Below are 14,552 nucleotides of genomic sequence, written 5' to 3' on the forward strand. Positions count from 1 at the left end.
AGCATATAAAGTTCGAAAGTTTACGCATAACCAAGCACGTACACAAGGGCAAACGATGCATGTAAATTATCGACATGGGACCATCGATACCAACGACTTCAAGTTGACTGTCCGAGACAGTTCGCAATACATGATTACCACCGTAATCCATGCAAGTAATTGTCCTTAGCAACCCCCGTGTGAACGGGTGCTGAGTCCAAACTATAGTACTACGTTGCTAAAGCAGGTAGATAGCACTCCACGTGTAAACATAATAAACAGCAATCATTTAGACAAGTAATACATGCAAGTAGGTTAGCGTTCAAATAGTTTGTGATGTTTGTGAATTTGATAGATTACGTATGTAACACCCAAAAGTGCTGAAAGCAAAAAGGGATCGAGTATACTCACAGTGATTGATGTGGATTGGAGGGAGCACTGAGAATAGGTTAGCCTGAATAGTTCGATAACACCACGATGAGTAACGCGGAAAAAGTAAACAGTGGAAACTGGATCGGATAGACCAATCGATCGGACAGCTGTTCGATCGAGTGGGCTGTTCGATTGGTTTGAAAGTCCGTTCGAACATCCATTCGATCGGCCGGCTGGCTCGATCGGCTGGTTCCTCCAAGTGGATTGTTTCTTCCTTTGATGTGAAGGATGTGTTTGTGTATGATGGTTTGTACTACCTTTCAAGTTGGCCGATCGAACAGCTGTTCGATCGGTTAGCCCAACCGATCGGTTAGCACTTCATTGTTTGCAAATATGTCACTCGATCGGTTGGCATGCTCGATCGGGTGACATTCCAACGTTTCAAAAAGTCTAAGTGTCTTGAAGTATAGTATCTCATGATTCGAGTAGTAATGTTTACATTCGAGTGGCGTAGTCGATCGAACAGTACCTCGTCAATACTACACTTTTGTGAGTTGGTGGGTCTAAGTGCTAGTCGATCGGTTAGCCTAACCGATCGGCTGGCTTAGTCGTTTGGTTGGGCTGTTCGATCGAACAGCCTAGCCGTTCGGCCAGCTTCTCGATTCAGTTAACCTTTCACTTAACACTTGGTTATTCCCGTTAATTGTTGATGTTTTAGAAATATTTTGACTACGAGTTGAACCACAAAGCTGAAGTCCCTACTTAGCCTACTGACTCGAGCAGGAATCACCCAAACTCGGTCAAAGACGGTTTGGAACCCAAGTTTAACGTTTAACCCGAAATCGGTATATCTCTCGGTAGAACCCGAATCTTGAACCATGTGTTTGTTTAGGATGGTTTATAAATCGGTTCAAGTCTCGTTTTCACCTTTTTGAGTGTAAAAGAGTTGAAAGATAGATGAAAACCCATCTTCCAATCCTTTTCCACCGTGAAATGTTAAGATCCTTGGAAGATTTTAGGTTATTTATGTGGAAATCGGTTAGATCTAAGTTATTCATGGTGGAATGATGCCAAAACTTAGTGTTCTTGAAGAACACATGATGACATCACCCAAGAACACCTAGATCTTGGTGATTTCATGGATGAAATCCAAGTTTTGAAAGATAGAAAGATGGAGAATCGATTAATGAACAAAAACGTACAAGGATTAGAGCGAAATACTTACCGGTTTGAGAGAAATCTGAGATTTAGTGAGAAGAAGAGGCTGGTCGGTCAGAGCTTTTCCAAAAGTGGAAAGTTTGACAAGGACAGCCCTATTTATAGGCTTCCAAAAGAGGAAAGGGTCAGCTGATCGAACAGCATCCCTGATCGAGCAGCTGTCCGATCGAACAGCCTGTTCGATCGGCTAGCCTGTTCGATCAGGTTGCCCTGTTCGATCGGCTAGCCTGTTCGATCAGGTTGCCCTGTTCGATCGGCTAGCCAGGTTTTGAGTGTTTCGCGACGATTTTTGATATTTCGAGTTCGATGAGCGATGATTTGAGAATGATAGAATTCCTAATCAAATTACTTTTAGTCTCAACTACTATATCTAACATACAAGCATCCTTACAACCATTTCGGGTTCGATTTCCATTGAGTTTGATTCACCTTTGAGTCTTGATTGATTTGATTGATTCACCACACACTTTAACATAAAAGTAAACATGCACAAGTAACACATAAGGCACACACACACGTATAAAAAGTACTAAAATTCCCACACTTGAGTCGATGATTGATTTGATTAGCTTGATTATTGATTGACTAGCTTTATTGCATTGTTACTTCCTATCATTCACAGTTGGTCGTTGATTCACAGTTCGATCATCGGTCGATTAGTTTGATTATACAACACTTACTCCAAATAATATGAAAATCAAAAATGAAACTAAAATGAAATTAATCTTTATTAATCTTTAATTCCAATAACAGTCAACTCTTGACTTTGACTTTGACTTTGGAAAACACGGGGTGTTACAGTCTCCCCTCCTTTAGGGAATTTCGTCCCGAAATTAGGCCGAGAACCGTACATCGCCGTGTGATTTTACCAATTTGATGCTTCAGATCTATCTGAACAACTGCGGGTACTTGGCCTTCATGTCACTTTCGAGTTCCCAAGTGAACTCCGCGCCTCGTTTACCTTCCCATCGTACCTTTACAATAGGAATGCGAGAGCGTCTGAGTTGCTTGGTCTGTCGGTCCATGATTTCGACAGGCTTTTCCACGAAGTGTAGCGTCTCATTGACCTGAAGATCGTCGAGTGGTATTATTGCGTCGTGGTCGGCTACGCATTTTCGAAGGTTTGAAATATGGAAAGTCGGGTGGACATTGCTGAGTTCCTCCGGTAATTCGAGTTTGTAGGCAACTTTACCGATCCTTTCCAGAATCTTAAAAGGTCCAACAAATCGAGGCGCAAGTTTCCCTCTTTTGCCGAATCGGACTACTCCCTTCCAAGGTGATACCTTTAGGAGCACGTAGTCGCCAACTGCAAATTCGCGGGGCTTGCGTCGTTTATCGGCGTACATCTTTTGTCTGTCCCGGGCCTTCACCAAATTTTCCCTTATCTGGTGGATCTTGTCAGTCGTTTCTTGTAGAATCTCGGGCCCAGTCAATTGTGAATGACCGACCTCGTGCCATACAATAGGCGAGCGACATCTCCTACCATACAAGGCTTCGAAAGGTGCCATTTCGATGCTGGAGTGATAGCTATTATTGTACGAAAATTCGACCAATGGTAGGTGTTTGCTCCAACTACCACCAAAATCGATAACACACGCACGGAGCATGTCTTCAATAGTACGAATCGTTCTTTCCGTCTGCCCGTCGGTTTGCGGGTGGAATGCGGTACTCAAATTCAGCGTCGTACCAAGAGCTGCTTGAAAAGTTTCCCACAATCTCGATGTAAACCGAGCATCGCGATCAGAAATGATGTCTCGAGGCGTACCATGATTCTTAATGATCTCGTCGGTGTAGATTTGGGCTAGCTTGGCCACCTTATAGTCTTCTCGTATTGGCAAAAAGTGGGCTGATTTGGTTAGACGGTCGACTATAACCCAAATACTGTCGTGACCTGATGGCGTGGTCGGAAGCTTAGTTATGAAATCCATAGCTATGCTTTCCCACTTCCATACGGGTATCGGCGGTTGTTCGAGTAAGCCTGAAGGTCTTTGGTGTTCAGCCTTGACTCTTGCACAAGTTAAACAGCTACCAACATATAGGGCAATATCCCTTTTCATCCCAGGCCACCAGTACTTGTAGCGAAGGTCCTGGTACATTTTGTCCGCACCGGGATGAATGGAATATCGGGATTTGTGGGCTTCGTTCATGATGATTTTTCGCAAATCTGTCCTCCTCGGAACCCAGATTCGGTCCAGATAATAGAATATCCCGTTGGCTTTGCTCACGAGCTGAGTTCCATCGTGATAGATTCGTTCTTTCTTCAACGTACGCTCGTTAAAGCAAGCGTGTTGTGCTTCGCGGATGAGAGCTTCGAGGTTATACTGAGCCTGGATGTTTCGAACACCTATTACGTAATTCTTTCTGCTGAGGGCGTCTGCAACTACATTCGCCTTGCCTGGGTGATAACGGATCTCACAGTCGTAATCGTTGAGAAGTTCTACCCATCGGCGTTGACGCATATTGAGTTCCCTCTGGTTAAAGATATGTTGTAGGCTCTTGTGATCGGTGAAGATCGTACACTTTGTACCATACAGGTAGTGTCGCCAAATCTTTAAGGCAAAGACAACTGCGCCTAGCTCGAGGTCATGGGTTGTATAGTTCTTCTCGTGGATTTTGAGCTGTCGAGATGCGTAAGCTATAACCTTGTCTCGTTGCATGAGAACACAGCCAAGTCCAAGGTTTGAAGCATCACAATAGACAACGAAGTCATCGCTTCCGTCCGGCAGTGTAAGAACTGGTGCATGGCACAGCATGTGTTTGAGTGTTTGGAAGGCAGTCTCTTGCGCGGTTCCCCACACAAAAGGCTTGTCTTTATGAGTAAGGGAGGTAAGCGGTACAGCAATCTTTGAGAATCCTTCGATGAATCGCCGGTAGTAACCAGCCAATCCGAGAAAAGAGCGAACTTCTGACGGATTCTTTGGCGTAACCCATCCCTTGACTGCCTCAATCTTTGCAGGATCAACGTGTATACCCCGACTATTCACAATGTGACCCAGAAATTGAACTTCCTCCAACCAGAACTCACACTTGGAGAACTTGGCGTAGAGTTGGTTTCCCTGAAGCAACTCGAGAACCAATCGCAAATGCTGCGCATGTTCGGCCCTCGATCTGGAATAGATCAGGACATCGTCGATAAATACAATGACGAAACGGTCTAAGAACGGTTTACACACGCGATTCATCAGATCCATAAAGACCGCGGGTGCGTTGGTCAAACCAAAAGGCATGACAACAAATTCGTAGTGGCCGTATCGGGTTCGAAAAGCGGTTTTGGGTATGTCTTCCTCTTGAATCCGCAACTGATGGTAGCCTGAACGTAGATCAATCTTGGAGAAACACTGAGCACCTTGTAGTTGGTCAAACAGATCATCGATTCTTGGTAAGGGGTATCGGTTCTTGATGGTCAGCTTGTTCAATTCCCGGTAATCGATGCACATTCGGAACGACCCGTCCTTCTTTTTGACGAAAAGGACTGGTGCGCCCCATGGAGAAGTGCTCGGGCGAATAAAGCCTTTTTCAAGTAACTCTTGGAGTTGGTTTGAGAGTTCTCGCATCTCAGATGGAGCGAGTCGATACGGAGCTTTGGCCACTGGGTTGGCTCCTGGAATAAGGTCGATTCGAAAGTCGATATCACGACTAGGAGGTAATCCAGGAAGATCATCAGGGAACACCTGAGGAAATTCTCGGACAACGGGGACATCCTTGACTTCAACTTTCTTTTTCTTGTCCGTCTCAGCTACAACAATGTTGGCCAAAAAGGCTCGATATTCCTTGCGGAGATATTTGCGAGCTTGGAGACAGGACATGAGCTTGAGATCTTTCGCAGTAGTTTCACCATAAACACATAGAATATCACCACTAGCTAGCACAAAACGAATCATCTTATCGGCACACACAACTTCAGCATGGTTTTCACGAAGAAAGTCCATGCCTACTATGACATCGAAACTTCCGAGCTGCATTGGAATGAGATTTATCGGGAATATATGATTGTTGAGCTTGAGAGTACAATCACGGAGCACAGAATTAACAGCAATGGTTCTTCCGGTAGCGATTTCTACTTCGAAGGGTAACGAAAGATAAGAGCGCTTACGTCTAAGAAGCTTCTCAAATTCAAATGACACAAAGCAGTTATCGGCTCCAGTATCAAACAAACATGATGCATATATACCATTCACAAGGAACGTACCATTGACCACGTTGTTATCAGCTTGAGCCTGGCGTGCATTGATATTGAAAGTTCTGGCGTGAGCGGCTTGTTGCTGAGGCTGCTGTTGTTGTTGCTGGGGTTGTTGAGCTTCTTGTTTCACCACCCTGTTCGGGCACCGGTTTGCGAAGTGGTTAGGGTCACCACATGCAAAGCAGGTCCGAACATTATTTGCCGGGGCCTGTGCAGCTTGAGGAGCTTGAGGAGCAGGTAGCAGGGCTTGGTTAACAGCGGCTTGAGCTTGCGTTTGACGGGGACCATAGCGGCAATTTGCAGTGAAATGCCCGTAAACATTGCAGTGGACACAGAAACGGCAGGCCACACCCACCGGGTGATGATAAGAACATGTAGCACAGAGTGGGTGGGGGCCGGTGTACGCACGCTTAGCCGGCGGCGCATTGATCACTGGCGCAGTGCGCTGTGGTTGCTGCTGTTGTGGTGGCACTGACTGAAGAGGAGCAGCATTGGTTGCGGCGGCGCAATTCTTGTTCTTCTTTCTTCTTCTCGAGGACTTGGAGGCTTGAGTAGTAGGGTTGTCGGTTGATGCGGTAGTAACTTGATGCAACGACTTGGATGGCTTATCCCAGACACCAGCCTTAACTCGCTTGTCGTTAATCTCAGCAGCGAGTAGGTAGGTTTCCTCGATTGATGCGGGTTTGGCGGCGAACACATAATCTGCAACACAATCCGGAAGAGCACGGATGTATTTCTTGATGGTCATCTCGGGAGTCTTGACCTGGTCTGGACAGATAATGCTCAGTTGTTTAAAACGGGCGGTGAGACCAGCGTTGTCGCCCTCCTTCTGCTTGATGGTCCAGAACTCATCCTCCAACTTTTGGCGTTCGTGGGGAGGACAGAACTCGTCCAGCATGATAGCCTTCAGTTCCTCCCACGTCAGCTCGTAGGCAGCGTCATTCCCGCGCTTATTCCTTTCGGCTGTCCACCAGTCCAATGCCCGCGACTGGAAGACACCGGTAGCATTGAGAGTTCGAAGATGATCCGGGCATCCGCTTTGACGAAGGGTAACTTCCACAGAGTCAAACCAGTGAAATAAGCCTGTGGGGCCCTCTTCACCGGTGAACTCCTTCGGTCCACATGCCTTAAATTGCTTGAAACTGAACGAAGCTTTGCTGGGTTCAGTGAGGGTTCGGGATTCCTCCGACGACTTGCTGGTGTTTTCGTACACCTCACTGACAGCTTTCGCTACAGACCTTGAGATGAGCTTAGCGAGACGTCGGTCTCTCTTTTCCTGACGGGAAAGGTTTTGGCGAAGTCTTGATGATGACGACATGGTCTGCAATAGACATCGCCATAGGGCTCAACACAACGAATTCGAATCTCGCACGTCTTAGTTACTAAAGCTTAGAATCACGTCGCATCTCACGTCACGTAACACATATAAACACATAAGCACATAATCATAGAGGCACATAAGCACAGAAGCAATTAGGGCACATAAGCAATTAAGCAAATAGAGCACTTAATTTCCTAAACACGTACTCACTTTTATCACAGAGGTTGTCAGAAAACAGAAACCTATAACCACAAGTCGAGTGTCGTTCGTTTTGCATATCGGATAGCATCACATTGTATCGTCTAATTTAGTCGTATAGGGTAGCATAGCACACTGGTTTCGTTTAGATCACATCAACAGAGATTTGAACCGAGGTAGGATAGTAACAAAATCACGCAGATTGATAACAAATGGAGTAATCAACGAATCTTAAAACACGTAAACAGGTAAATCATATAAAATCAACGAAGCAACACTCAAAATCGGGAAATGGATTGTCTGTGGCTACTAGACTTTGACTAACCATGGCAATTTAACTATTCACAGTTGACTTGTCGTCACTTTCGACTCTAGGGGACATGTTTCTGCCTCGATTCTTGGGCATTATGCACGCGCATTCTAGGCCATACTCGTGAGTTCAGGTCGTTGGAGTCCGTCAATTGCCTTGGCGAGATAAAATAAAGTCGGAATAACTGCCAAGGTTAGGGTTTCACCCCTAGCTCAGCAAAAAATTTTAGAGGAAAGTTTTCATCAAATTACGGGTTTCAGCCCTAATTTGGTATAATTCTCCCTTGTTTGTTGATAGAAATTCACACAAAATAATTGGCAAAAAGTTGTAATTTAGGCAGGAATTTGCGGGTTCCACTCCTAATCCCGTCCAAACTACAAAATTTGGCTCGGAGTTCGGATGTAATGATAGAATAGAAGGAATCAACATAAAATAAGCACATAAACTTGGTCTCTTGGTTCCTAACTATAGTCTAGGTCTCTAAGACAGCGATCCGGACTAGATCGTGTCTAACCTAATTCCCTATAGTTATGGCTCTGATACCAATCTGTCACACCCCAACCGATGGCGGAATCATCGGGGCGCGGCACTTAGCGAAACAGATTGTTCAGAAGTTTCCACAACAACTATCATACAATTCAGTTATATAACACGTCCCATACCGTGTCCCAAACAATAACAAGTTATCATAGAAATCAACTAAACAATATGGGAACTGTTCCGACAACTCAAATTCTTAGTTATTACAGACCAAATTAAATATTGTTTTAAGACTTCTAGACGGCTAACTGTAAACCTTACTGACTACAGGTGCCAGTACAAGATCTACAGATAATTATGGCCCTGGAGCAGTTACGTGGACACTGTCCTAAGGTCACTGGCTCCTAGAAGCTTATTATTGCCTCGCTTCCCTAGCACGCTAGTAGCTTAAACACCTGTCACATACGTTAAAATAAAAGTCAATACATATAATGTAAAGGTGAGTACACAAGTTTGATATAGCATATAAAGTTCGAAAGTTTACGCATAACCAAGCACGTACACAAGGGCAAACGATGCATGTAAATTATCGACATGGGACCATCGATACCAACGACTTCAAGTTGACTGTCCGAGACAGTTCGCAATACATGATTACCACCGTAATCCATGCAAGTAATTGTCCTTAGCAACCCCCGTGTGAACGGGTGCTGAGTCCAAACTATAGTACTACGTTGCTAAAGCAGGTAGATAGCACTCCACGTGTAAACATAATAAACAGCAATCATTTAGACAAGTAATACATGCAAGTAGGTTAGCGTTCAAATAGTTTGTGATGTTTGTGAATTTGATAGATTACGTATGTAACACCCAAAAGTGCTGAAAGCAAAAAGGGATCGAGTATACTCACAGTGATTGATGTGGATTGGAGGGAGCACTGAGAATAGGTTAGCCTGAATAGTTCGATAACACCACGATGAGTAACGCGGAAAAAGTAAACAGTGGAAACTGGATCGGATAGACCAATCGATCGGACAGCTGTTCGATCGAGTGGGCTGTTCGATTGGTTTGAAAGTCCGTTCGAACATCCATTCGATCGGCCGGCTGGCTCGATCGGCTGGTTCCTCCAAGTGGATTGTTTCTTCCTTTGATGTGAAGGATGTGTTTGTGTATGATGGTTTGTACTACCTTTCAAGTTGGCCGATCGAACAGCTGTTCGATCGGTTAGCCCAACCGATCGGTTAGCACTTCATTGTTTGCAAATATGTCACTCGATCGGTTGGCATGCTCGATCGGGTGACATTCCAACGTTTCAAAAAGTCTAAGTGTCTTGAAGTATAGTATCTCATGATTCGAGTAGTAATGTTTACATTCGAGTGGCGTAGTCGATCGAACAGTACCTCGTCAATACTACACTTTTGTGAGTTGGTGGGTCTAAGTGCTAGTCGATCGGTTAGCCTAACCGATCGGCTGGCTTAGTCGTTCGGTTGGGCTGTTCGATCGAACAGCCTAGCCGTTCGGCCAGCTTCTCGATTCAGTTAACCTTTCACTTAACACTTGGTTATTCCCGTTAATTGTTGATGTTTTAGAAATATTTTGACTACGAGTTGAACCACAAAGCTGAAGTCCCTACTTAGCCTACTGACTCGAGCAGGAATCACCCAAACTCGGTCAAAGACGGTTTGGAACCCAAGTTTAACGTTTAACCCGAAATCGGTATATCTCTCGGTAGAACCCGAATCTTGAACCATGTGTTTGTTTAGGATGGTTTATAAATCGGTTCAAGTCTCGTTTTCACCTTTTTGAGTGTAAAAGAGTTGAAAGATAGATGAAAACCCATCTTCCAATCCTTTTCCACCGTGAAATGTTAAGATCCTTGGAAGATTTTAGGTTATTTATGTGGAAATCGGTTAGATCTAAGTTATTCATGGTGGAATGATGCCAAAACTTAGTGTTCTTGAAGAACACATGATGACATCACCCAAGAACACCTAGATCTTGGTGATTTCATGGATGAAATCCAAGTTTTGAAAGATAGAAAGATGGAGAATCGATTAATGAACAAAAACGTACAAGGATTAGAGCGAAATACTTACCGGTTTGAGAGAAATCTGAGATTTAGTGAGAAGAAGAGGCTGGTCGGTCAGAGCTTTTCCAAAAGTGGAAAGTTTGACAAGGACAGCCCTATTTATAGGCTTCCAAAAGAGGAAAGGGTCAGCTGATCGAACAGCATCCCTGATCGAGCAGCTGTCCGATCGAACAGCCTGTTCGATCGGCTAGCCTGTTCGATCAGGTTGCCCTGTTCGATCGGCTAGCCTGTTCGATCAGGTTGCCCTGTTCGATCGGCTAGCCAGGTTTTGAGTGTTTCGCGACGATTTTTGATATTTCGAGTTCGATGAGCGATGATTTGAGAATGATAGAATTCCTAATCAAATTACTTTTAGTCTCAACTACTATATCTAACATACAAGCATCCTTACAACCATTTCGGGTTCGATTTCCATTGAGTTTGATTCACCTTTGAGTCTTGATTGATTTGATTGATTCACCACACACTTTAACATAAAAGTAAACATGCACAAGTAACACATAAGGCACACACACACGTATAAAAAGTACTAAAATTCCCACACTTGAGTCGATGATTGATTTGATTAGCTTGATTATTGATTGACTAGCTTTATTGCATTGTTACTTCCTATCATTCACAGTTGGTCGTTGATTCACAGTTCGATCATCGGTCGATTAGTTTGATTATACAACACTTACTCCAAATAATATGAAAATCAAAAATGAAACTAAAATGAAATTAATCTTTATTAATCTTTAATTCCAATAACAGTCAACTCTTGACTTTGACTTTGACTTTGGAAAACACGGGGTGTTACATGGCACGCTTTGGGAAGCGTGGGAAGTTGAACCCCAGATACATTGGTCCATTCAGAATTCTGGAACGGATTGGTCTCGTAGCATACACGTTGGATTTACCTGCAGAGCTAAATGGCGTTCATGATACATTCCATGTATCAAATTTGAAAAAGAGTCCAACTCAAGAAACAGTGGTCATTCCTACCGACGAAGTTCATGTTGACGACACACTCCACTTTATTGAAGAACTAGTTGAGGTTACAGATTGGAAGATTAACAAAACACGCAGGAGTAATGTCAAACTCGTCAAGGTTCGATAGAATGCACGGCATGGCCCAGAATTCACATGGGAACGTGAGGATTGAATGAAGGAAAAGTACCCACATTTGTTCCCAAGACCCCTGCAACTAGAAGCAGAACCTAAAATTTCGGGACGAAATTTTCTTAACGGGGGGAGAATGTGACAACCCTCACAATTACAGGTACCGTACAATTAATTAATCTTAATTATGTGCTTAATGACTGTGCTTGATTACAACTGACAATTTAAACTGCTTTATGATTTCTGTATCATACATACATATGCATCATATTTCATACTGTCACTCCATTTATTACACACAAACTTTAGTGACATATTTGATGCACAAAGCACAGGTAGCACACTGAACGGATAATTCAGAAACATGCTGACAATGCCAGCACATGGACAGACTATGTCTTTAAGGCCAGTATGAGCCAGAGACAGGGTACTACACTAGTATGGAGTGTAGGGAAGTGAGGACCATAAAACTGCGTCACTAGGTGAAAGTTAAAGTGCCGGGAAGTGCCTAAAACCCACTAATAATGCAGAATTCTGCATTAGCTATCAGAAATTCAGCATTTAATATGCTAGTAATGTGCAGAATTTTGACAGAATGGTGCAGAATTTTGACAGAATGGTCTCGTATGCTTTCCTAAGTGTCGGGAATTAAAAGGGTTACAAAAAGTTATATAAAAGACACCTTACGGCATAACTTAACACTTTAACGGAACGGTATCTAACCGAATAACCGGACATTACCCGGAACACTTAAATTTTTCCAAACACATTGTTTTATTATTTCTTGGCTAGTCATGATCCCCGTACACCATAACACCCCCTAAATATCAACTAACTAACACATGTAAGTATATACTTGAAAGCTAACTATCATTTACCCTTTACCATACCCGATTTTGGTCACCAAGGGACCCACCCAAAATCCTCACCATACTTCCTAGATATTATTTCAATATTTTAATGGATCTTTGCTTGTTGTTGTTGCCAAGATATTAGAAGACATACCTTTAAGTATGGCCTCCAAGATCATAACATCACTTCCATATCTTCACACCCCACTCCCTCACTCTCTCCCCCTTCCTCTCGGCCTCACTATAACCGCCACCACCACCACCATATCAACACCACATTCTTCCATTTTTAAGTTACATTCAAGTGCTAGAAGGAGGATTAAAGGAGCTTGAAGTTGTAGATCATCAAGGAGCTCTTTCACTTGCTTTTCACCATCATTTTCTTCATCTTTTTCACTAGAGTTCTTCCCTAGCCTTTGAGCTAGTTGTAAGTCTTTGTTTAACCCTTGCTTATTTATATTTTGAGTAGTTAAAAGATGTAGTGTGATGAATATCACAAGAACACTAAAAGGTTTAAACAAGAACATGAACATAAAGCTTTACATAAAAATGAAACATAAAGAAATGTTGTAGTAGGATGTTGTTATGAATGTATTGTTGAATTCTTGTTGATTCTTGGTTATGTGGTGTTAATCACCATATGGGTCTTGTTAAATGATGTTTAGAAATATGATTTAACAAGACTAGAAGGTGATTACATGTTACATAGAATAATCATCTTCTAAGTCTAAGCATGAACTTGGAAGAAAATGATTTTTCTTGAAATATAATTAAAAAAGTAGGTTGATGAGCATGTGGATCCAAGTTTTACAAAAGACTTTTCTAAATAAACCAAGTTAGAGAATCGATTTTTGGAAAAACATGACTTTTACATACACTTGCACCATTTTTTGAAAACAAAATAAGTGTGAAAACACTTTATTTACAAGAAGAGTTCAAAAGGTTAATTTTTGTAAAAATTGTTTACAAGTTGTAAACACTAAACTTTTGTAAGAAAATGATTTTTAAAGAAATAATTACGCTTTGAAAGGTAACTAAGTCCACTAAAAGATTTACCAAGTTACTACGCATTTTCGGAATGTATCAAGTTCATGATTAATATGTAACGCACATAGTTTTCGCTCTTGGTGATGTAAAATTGTTTAAGGATTGATTGTTGATTGATTTTGAAAAGAAAATGATATGCTTAATAGCATGGACACCTCCGTTTTTAGGGGAAACTCGGCGAAATTTTCTAAAAATACCAAGACTTAGAAAATTATTTTCTAACAAGTGTTTACAAATGTGTTTAACTTTGTTTTTCGGAAGTAAACTTCGCCATAAGTTTTTTTTGGTTACAAAATTTCAAAGTGTCGGAGGTGGATTTTCGTAAATAAAAGCGGATAAGTATATATTTAGAATATATATTTTATACTAAAACGCTTGTGTGAATATTTGTTTGGTTGGTGAACTAGTTATATTATTTTAGGGCAAAATAATGTAACTTAGTGAAATACCATCACAATTATAACTCCAGAATAATACCAAAAATTTCGAGGAATAAACATTTAAGTTACATACTTCGTATTGTGAAATCGAACGCAAAAACGTAGCTTACGAAATATTCCGGAAAATATTTTTTTTACGAAGATATTTTTGGATAAATATTTTTTTGGATACAAAGAGTGAAAATATATTATTTTTTTGGAAAAATATATATATATTTTGGGAATACATTATTTTTGACAAATGTGTTAAATATATTTTCTAAGTGGAACTTAAAAGTATATTATTTTCGGAACTACCAAAATACATATATAAATACCCCTATCCTTGGGAAGGAAATACGCATATAAAATACTTGAGAAGTATGAATACGAAATAGTTGTCTAACTATTATTCCAAAACCCTAAAAATATAATGTAAGTTAAAATAATTATTATTATTTTAACAATAAGTTATAACTTGGAATAATATCAAAGTAACGTAACTCAAACCGTAAAAACAAAAGCAAGGCACAGCCCGTTCGTCTAATAGACATTAGTACGGTGTAGGTTATCGTGTAGCTGACAAGGTTTGAGTACGAGCACAGGAGACGTGTCACACCCCGGCCGCGTATAACATGCAACCGCGGCGGAAACGCCGGGGAGTGTTGGGACAGAATTAATTGTTTCATAACCATGGAAGTTAAAGTTACATTTTATTTATCAAACAAGCGTATTACATTGTCTTTAAACAGGAAATAAAGGGTTTATAACATAATTAAACTAGTCTATCTTCGTTTTATGTCTCTAAGGCACAGGTCCGCCCTAGTATCACGATCATCATTCTAAGCAACAGCTCCTGAAAACACATGTGAAAGTAGGTACGTCAGCATAAAAATGCCTGTGAGATACATAGGTTTTGTGAAAATGGGATTCATGACTTGAGTTTAAAGAAAACGTTTAATAACAGTCAGTCATGAACCTTGTAAA

The sequence above is a fragment of the Helianthus annuus genome, chromosome 9 (genome assembly GCF_002127325.2).
Source record: "Helianthus annuus cultivar XRQ/B chromosome 9, HanXRQr2.0-SUNRISE, whole genome shotgun sequence".
NCBI classification, from domain to species: domain Eukaryota; kingdom Viridiplantae; phylum Streptophyta; class Magnoliopsida; order Asterales; family Asteraceae; genus Helianthus; species Helianthus annuus.